The sequence below is a fragment of the Bidens hawaiensis genome, unplaced genomic scaffold, assembly GCF_021521415.1.
Source record: "Bidens hawaiensis isolate Kalapana, Puna unplaced genomic scaffold, B.hawaiensis_p1.1 tig00011171_1, whole genome shotgun sequence".
NCBI lineage: Eukaryota > Viridiplantae > Streptophyta > Magnoliopsida > Asterales > Asteraceae > Bidens > Bidens hawaiensis.
This window is the reverse complement of record NW_027491865.1, coordinates 582,753-590,875: the sequence shown is the minus strand read 5'-3', so window position 1 is coordinate 590,875 and position 8,123 is coordinate 582,753. Positions and strand designations below refer to the sequence as shown.

Below are 8,123 nucleotides of genomic sequence, written 5' to 3'. Positions count from 1 at the left end.
TGTCACTTAAGTATACAAATCATATTGGAGCAACCTATTATATACTTGAAACCAAACACGACTCATATGCTAGTCATATCAGAGACATTAGCTTTAAACTCAATACTTTCAAATTCTTGTAACCCAAACACAACTCGATTAGCTCATTTATTAAAACATTATCATGTTAAACATGATGACAAGTTATACTTATAATAAACAAGTTAAACCGATCAACCAATTAAACTAAACTAGTTAACCCACACATAACTTATCTACTTAAAACGGATAAAATAATAATAATGAATTAAAAACCGACATGTATATTTGAGTGTTAGATTTTGGAAGTAGACAATAAAAACAAAAAAAGAAAACCTCGTTATCCGTCATCAGTTTGTCTAAAAAAAGTAAAAGCAAAACATAACATAAAACTAAACAAAATTGTTGAAAACCATTTATGTATGTCATCCATCCGCCAAACTGGAAGGAGCAAAGGAACAGTGTTACTTCTCGTGATTTGCTTTGCATCCGTTAAATTTAATTCAACACCTCTCTCTCTCTCTCTCTCTCTCTCTCTCTCTCTCTCTCTCTCCACCATAAACCCTAGCTTTTGTTTCTTCTTCCCCAATTCACCCTCAATGGTAATTATTCTTCTTAAGTTGTTGTTTCTTTTGTGTATAATTAGATACCCATATTTGTATTTTGCTTGTTTCTGATCCGATGACTTTTGATTTTTAATTCGCTAATAGTGTTATTAGGTTACATGGGGATGAAGCTAAAACTCGTTTAATTTAAGATTTATTTATTTATTTTTATTAATATGTTGTTGATTTTGTAGAGATTATCTGCTTTCTGATTATTATTATTATTATTATCATTTTGAACGGCAAAGAATCTCACGTGTAACCCTACCCTTTTGGTGCTATGTTCAAGCAGTGAGACCGTACTCCCTGATGCGCGGGAACCGGATGGAATCCATAAACCCTCCCCCCCCCCCTTGTCGGGTTCGAAGCCGGGATTAAAGCCCTGATTCGTCCCTTCACCCATATATCCTTTGAACTGGCCCAAGTGAGAATCGTACCTACGTCAGGGAGGGCAAGCCTCTTACCACTAGACCAACTTCTCAGGATTTTTATTATTATTATTATTATTATTATAATTACTTTTGTTCAGATTTGGTACTTATAAGTTATAAATACAGTTTTAAGTTGATTCTTGAAGTCATGAGGAGTTATGTGGTGGAATCTGGTTTATTGTAGGTTGAAACAGTAGAATTCAAACATTAAGTAATATTAAATGAATTCAAAACTCAACTACTAGCTGTTTGGTTTTGAGTTTAAGGTCCATCTTTCATGCCAGTTTATCTTGATGGTCCAGTTTTTTATTTGTTTTAGCTTAAAGTAAACGGGGCCCACATTTTTTAATTTTGATCACCATTTAAGTAGACCTAACTAGTGAAATGAGAATGTTAAATTACGATGATGAATGAAACGTAAGTGGTTATTTGAGACCGGATTTAGACTTTTAGTAAAGATCAAACGTTGTTGGATGTCGGTGTTTGAACTGTGTTTGACGGTCCATTGTTTATGTTATCTTAACGTGTACGGTGATACGGACAATGGACCCATTCAGAATGATTATAGATCTTGGAGGCTTATGATATATATATACATACAAATATTATATTATTCTTTAGGGTTGTGTCTTGAGATATGGTTTTAAAGATATTATTTACAAATGGTGCTTCTATTATTTGTTTACGATATTTCTATTATTGTACTTATGAATTCTAAATATTTATTATGACAGAATACGAAGTTTAACAAGGATGACCAATGGTCTATCTGATACCGTTATGGGTTAATAATATTCAGTCAAAAGGCGTGTTGAAAGTTGAAACACATCTATCAACATGGGGGCTTTATATGACACTGGTGAAATCGTTGAACTTGAAGAAAATTCAGATTTTCAATCTGATAAAACACAAAAAAGATTCGTTGTAGAGGATGACATCAATAGTCTTTTTGAGTCGGTTAGGATTTCTGTCAAGACGACGGGTTTGCCAAAGTCTCTTAAAGACAAACACAAGAAATCCATGAAGAGACCAATGAGAGTCAGCCCGTATCAGTCGTCACAAATTGGAATCTCAGAGCCTGTTAATTTAAAGCAGGCGTTAAGAGGATTAACCATCTCGCAAGCATCAGAAATGGCAGCCATGAAGCGGTTATCAAAAGGTCGACCGGTCAAACGGTCACAGATAGCCGCAGGAATTGAAGTAGATGATAAAATGCATCCACAAAATTATCAAAATATGGTGGAAGTTTCCATTGTTCCGGAAAGATCGTCATCAACTTCCGTGACTGAGTTGGTTCAAAGCAGGAACTTAAAGCTGAAGCTTTCGTCTTTATCCACTCGCTGTAGAAGAAAACTTCCCGTGGTTGACGAAATCCAGCCCGACTTGGTTGAAATTAAAAAGAAACCTAATAACAATAATAATAATAATAAACCTGATGCGAAATTAAAGTCACGAGAAAAAGGCGAGTTCTCACAGAGTTCAAAGAGCAGTGTCGGCAAATGCAGCAGCAGTACAAGTTTTAGCTGTGACAGCAATACGAGTAGCATCACTAGGCCCCACATGTCAAAAGATTTAAGATGGGAAGCTGTTAATAATGCTAAGAAGCAATGTGGAAACTTAAATATAAGAAACTTTAAGTTAATCAAGAAAATTGGCGGTGGAGATATCGGAACTGTTTATCTTTCTGAACATGTTGAATCGAATTGCTTTTTTGCTTTGAAGATTCTGGATAATGAGTTATTGGGCGTAAAGAAAAAAAGCTGCACGGGCCCAAACCGAAAGAGAGATTTTACAATTGCTTGATCACCCGTTTCTCCCGACTTTGTTTTCACATTTCACGAGTGATAAATACTCGTGTTTGGTTATTGAATATTGTCCCGGTGGCGATTTGCATGTTCTTAGACAAAAACAGCCAAATAAATGTTTTTCTGAACCCGCAGCCAGGTAATAACTTAAGTTTTATTTATTTTATTTTGTTATATTGTTTGGTTTAATGATTATATTTTGGTAATTAAAATGTAGGTTTTATGTTGCTGAAATCCTACTTGCGTTAGAATACTTGCACATGCTCGGTGTTGTATACCGCGACTTGAAACCCGAAAACATATTGGTACGAGAAGACGGTCATATAATGTTAACAGATTTTGATTTGTCACTTAGATGCGATCCAAACCCGACACTGGTCAAACCTTTGTCACCATCTGTTGACCACCGTAAAGACTCGGCGTCAAGCTGCATTGACCCGTTTTGTCTGCAACCATCATGGCAAGTTCCGTGTTTCACTCCGAAAGTGCGCGCACCAAAGGTGAAATCTGACCTGGCTGTCGCGGTCAACCCTCTGCCACAGTGGTGCCCGATCCAACTCGTTTGTCGGGACCCATGAGTACCTAGCTCCCGAGATAATAAAAGGTGAAGGGCACGGGAGTTCAGTGGATTGGTGGACGTTTGGGATATTATTATACGAGCTTTTATACGGTAAGACGCCTTTTAAAGGTACAGGAGATGATGAAACGTTAGCAAATGTGGTGTCCGAGGGTCTCGAGTTTCCAGTCAGTCAGATTGTTAGTTTTCAAGCTAGAGATTTAATTAAAAGTTTGTTACAAAAACAGCCGGAAAATAGGTTAGGTTCGGTGAAAGGGGCTGCAGAGATTAAGCAGCACGCGTTCTTTGAGGGGTTGAATTGGGCTTTGATACGGTGTGCAGTGCCGCCCGAGGTGCCTAGAACGTGTGATGTTCGGAGTGTTGGTAGAAGTGAAAACTCGGTGTTTGAGTTGTTTTAGCAAAGGAGGAAAATGTTATTACAGAGATGAGAAATTTGAGAAATGTTTTGTAACACATGAATAAATATAGTACGTTAGGTTATGTATAGTGTACATGATGCCATTTAATACAACAACTTGGGCAACCATATAAATGTAGTTATGTACTGTTAACGTCTTAGGTTTCAAGTTCATGTTGCCATGTTGGTATTCTCTGTTTTGTTTGTTTTTTCTTTCTTCTATTGAACCAATCTATGAGGGTCAAACTCCATAAATGGCGGAAAAGAACTTTAGGACATGAGGGTCAGAATAGAAAAGATGTTACATTCATTAGCATACTTAGGGGTGAGTAAAAAACGGTTCGGAACCGTCAGAACCGCGGAACCGGAACCGAATCGGTGCCTCAGAACCGTTAACCTGTGTTACATTACATTTCTTCTATTGAACCAATCTATGAGGGTCAAACTCCATAAATGGCGGAAAAGAACTTTAGGACATGAGGGTCAGAATAGAAAAGATGTTACATTCATTAGCATACTTAGGGGTGAGTAAAAAACGGTTCGGAACCGTTAGAACCGCGGAACCGGAACCGAATCGGTGCCTCAGAACCGTTAACCTGTGTTACATTACGGTTCTCGGTTCTCAGAATTTGCATTAAACGGTTCGCGGTTCGGTTCCGGGTAAACCGGCGGTTCTAGACTTGGAACTGAAGAACCGGAATATTAAATGGTTTTAACTAAATTTACCAATACCATTTTTATAGAGTAACTTATTAACCCGCATCTATTCAATTACTATTTAATTCAAATCTTCTTTCTTTGCATTCAAAACCTAGCAACCATGATCAATTTTGACTTAAGCTATCAAGGTAATTTAATATAAAATGATATGATCTTCCTTTGATGTATCGTTGCTAATGATTTATTTAACTTTGACAATTAAGTTTTAATAAAAAATATAACGGATATTCATGTTGTAACCTATATTAATTTTACCATGAAAGAAGACATACAATTATATAAACTTATTTTGTAATTTGCAAAGTTTGGACAACATATTTGATAAATATACAACGGAAACGGTTCTGGCTAGAACCGATTAGCGAGAACCAACTTTACCGGTTCTGGAACCGAACCGGTTTACTATAATAGGTTCCGATTCCGGTTAAAATTTTTAGTCATTTTCGGTTCCGGTTTCGGTTCGGTTCTCGCGGTTCTGAACCGTTGCACAGCCTTAAGCATACGGCTTAGTTGTAATTTTGCTAATTGATATACAACAAGGGATGAGTTTAACATTATCAAAAGCGCAAACAAAAAACATGACAAAACCAAACTGAAGTAACCAATCTAAAATAATAAACGATGGTTCGGTTATGTTTTTCTTAAAAACTAAAACAAATTGGTGTTGATTATGTACCGCTTCAAAATGCAACTATCCCAAACTTTAAATCTAACTAAACCGAACTAGTTTAAATGTTTGAAACAACCAACCCTAGCTAAAAGTTTGAAATTGTTTACTCTTACTTTTTTCAATTTTTTTGGTAATAAATATCAATTGTAAAGCAAGAAATAATATAAAAGAAATGTAAATATTAGTATCATAAGTTGAGTTTTGTCCTACTCGAAAAGTCTAAAGAGATGAAACAAATTAATAAGCAGAATTAGAATAATAAGTTTTCAATATTAGAAATCAGTTTGTTTTAACCAAGGTAAATACCTTAAATACCCTTCTCCTCTTCCACGTTTCTTCTTCTTCTTCCTCGTAAACTAACAATAACTTATGCCGCAGCCCTCCTTTTCATTGAAATTTTTTTCAAATAATAGTTATTTTTGTTTCTTTTTCCACTTCAACCACACAGCTGATAATAATTTTAAGGGTCAAAACCATAAAAAAAACATCAAGTATTAGACCACCCTAGTGACATTTTTGATTGTCGCAGAGTCGTCGGAGGATCAACGGACCGCATTAACAAAAAATTCAGACATTGACATTACATAGGTAGTGTTGTTGTTTATTACAACTATTTTTCAATGCGGCCCTTGTGATATTGGATTGAGCCCCTCTTCCTCGTCTATTAACTTTTCGTATATGTTAGTATTCATTTTAGTGTGGACTTGCCGTGTAGGCCCAAAAAAGATATATTTTATTTATTAGCCCACAATCTAAACTATTAAATATCACATAACACTCTATACACAATTGTAAACCTAACTCACCATTCCACAATTTATTAGCATAACAGCCGCCACCATCGCCGTCCACAACCCTAAATGGTAACGATTCGTTGACAATGGTAGAGGAGAAGAAACATCATCTCAGGGTAAGCATTCTTTAGATCTTGTTTCGTTACTTGTAATATTGCTATCTTGTGTGAATTTATTATTGAGAGAGAGATCCGTTTTGATTTTTTGGTAAGCTTTCGATTTTTCACGAATATAGCAGGCTCACTTGTAATCGATTTCATAATGCAGGGTAGTGAAGAACTCAAAAGCGTTAATAACATGATGACTGTTCATAGGATTATCACAAAATACAGGTGCAATTTAACACATATGGTAATCTTAACGTTTACAATTTTGAGATTTCATTTTATGAACCTCTTTGTTTGTCCTGGATAATTACGATCATTTTGCTTGTAGTCGATGAAGTTTGGAAAATGAAATTTCAAATTTAAAACAATATTTTCTCTTATTTTTATCTTTTTTCCTTTAAGCTTTTTATGATAGAAGGGCGAGTTTTTTCGCCATACGGAGGGATGACAATGGGCCGGGTTCAGGCGGGTATTGCTAGTCTCATGCTCATACCCGGTTGTAAAATTCATTCTCATACCCGGCCCATTACCCGTCGGGTATGTGTCGGGTAATTACCCGTCGGGTATCGGATATACCCGTTAATTTGTTAAAGAAAATTCCCGTTATGATTTCCATGAATTTTTTTTACCATTATAATTATCATATATATATTTTGCATCGAGTTGGTTTGAGGATTAATTGAAGTCGTCTATAGTGGTGAGGTGTAGCTTTTTTTGGTTCTGATCTATGGTTATGCAATGGTTTAATGTTAGTTGAATTGATATCACTTATCTGTCTTTTCTGCTATGTGTTGTCTGCTGCTACTATACTAAAGGGAATACTTGAATCAATTTGCACAATTATATCTTTATTATCACATGCATACCTATTATTCTATCAGTGTTATTTCTCTATGACTTGAGTGCTCATTTTAGATCTGGAATTTAGTTTACTGAATAGCAATGCTCTATTTATGGTTAATTTTGATTTCAACTTTCACATTTGTTACATAGAAGGCAGTACACTAATGACTTTAAAGTTGTTTGATACGAATTATTTCTATTTTGTTGATAACATATAAATATAAATAATAATTTTTAAAATATACATCTAAAATAAAAAAAAATTAGACAAAGGTTAAAGAAAAATAAAATTAATACTTAAAAATATTCGGGTTTATAATTCGGGTATATAGTTCGGGTAAATGGGTATGTGTTTCGGGTATTTGGGCCGGGTATCACCAAATCCCATACCCGGCCCGTACCCGCAAAAAAATTTCAAAACTAATCCCATACCCGGCCCAATACCTGTCGGGCTTCGGGCATACCTGTCCTAGATGCTTCAGGTAAACCCGTCGGGCTCGCGTTATTTTGCCATCTCTAGGTTCTTGTTGTGTAGTTCAATAAATTAAACGTTGATGGTATAGCTAAGAACTTTGATATTATTTCATGTATCTCATAATACTGGTGTACACTTCTAAAAACTTTTCATTTGTTATCATTATCAGAGGAACCCCTCGGTGGAGTTGATGAGCTCATCCAATGACATGAACGCCATGCAAATTGTCATTCTTGTAGGAGTTGTAGCTGCAATCCATGCACTCGATGGAGTTAGTTGGGGGGGATCAATGTGTTGATCCCACGACATGAACGAGTTCAAAATGTCATCCAAATTGTCATTCTCGTTGCTCCAATCCGTGCACGCCATGCACTCGGTGGGGTTGGTGGGGATAAAAGAATCAATTGGCTCATCAAACATGTCATTCTTGTTGCTCCAATCCATGCACTCGGTAGAGTTGGTGGGGGTAAACAAATCAATGTGCTCATCCCATGACATGAATGAGTTCAAAATGACATCTAAATTGTCATTCTCGTTTCTGCAATTCATGCACGCCATGCTAGCATGCATTGCAGCAGCAATACTATCATCTTTCGGATCCGCAATATCCTTCTCAACCCCTTTAGATTTCTTCACCAATATGCCAATTGCAATTATTGCAATAGTTCTCTCTCTTTTGCC

The 8,123-nt window shown here is 36.1% G+C and overlaps 1 pseudogene across 1 annotated transcript; it reads left to right on the top strand.

Annotated features, from left to right (window-relative positions):
* Positions 1-549: 549 nt before the first annotated feature.
* Positions 550-4,090, top strand: LOC143537317 (serine/threonine-protein kinase D6PKL1-like; annotated as a pseudogene). The gene is made up of 3 exons (XR_013136033.1): positions 550-620; positions 1,789-2,998; positions 3,077-4,090. The product of XR_013136033.1 is annotated as a serine/threonine-protein kinase D6PKL1-like (transcript).
* Positions 4,091-8,123: the final 4,033 nt, after the last annotated feature.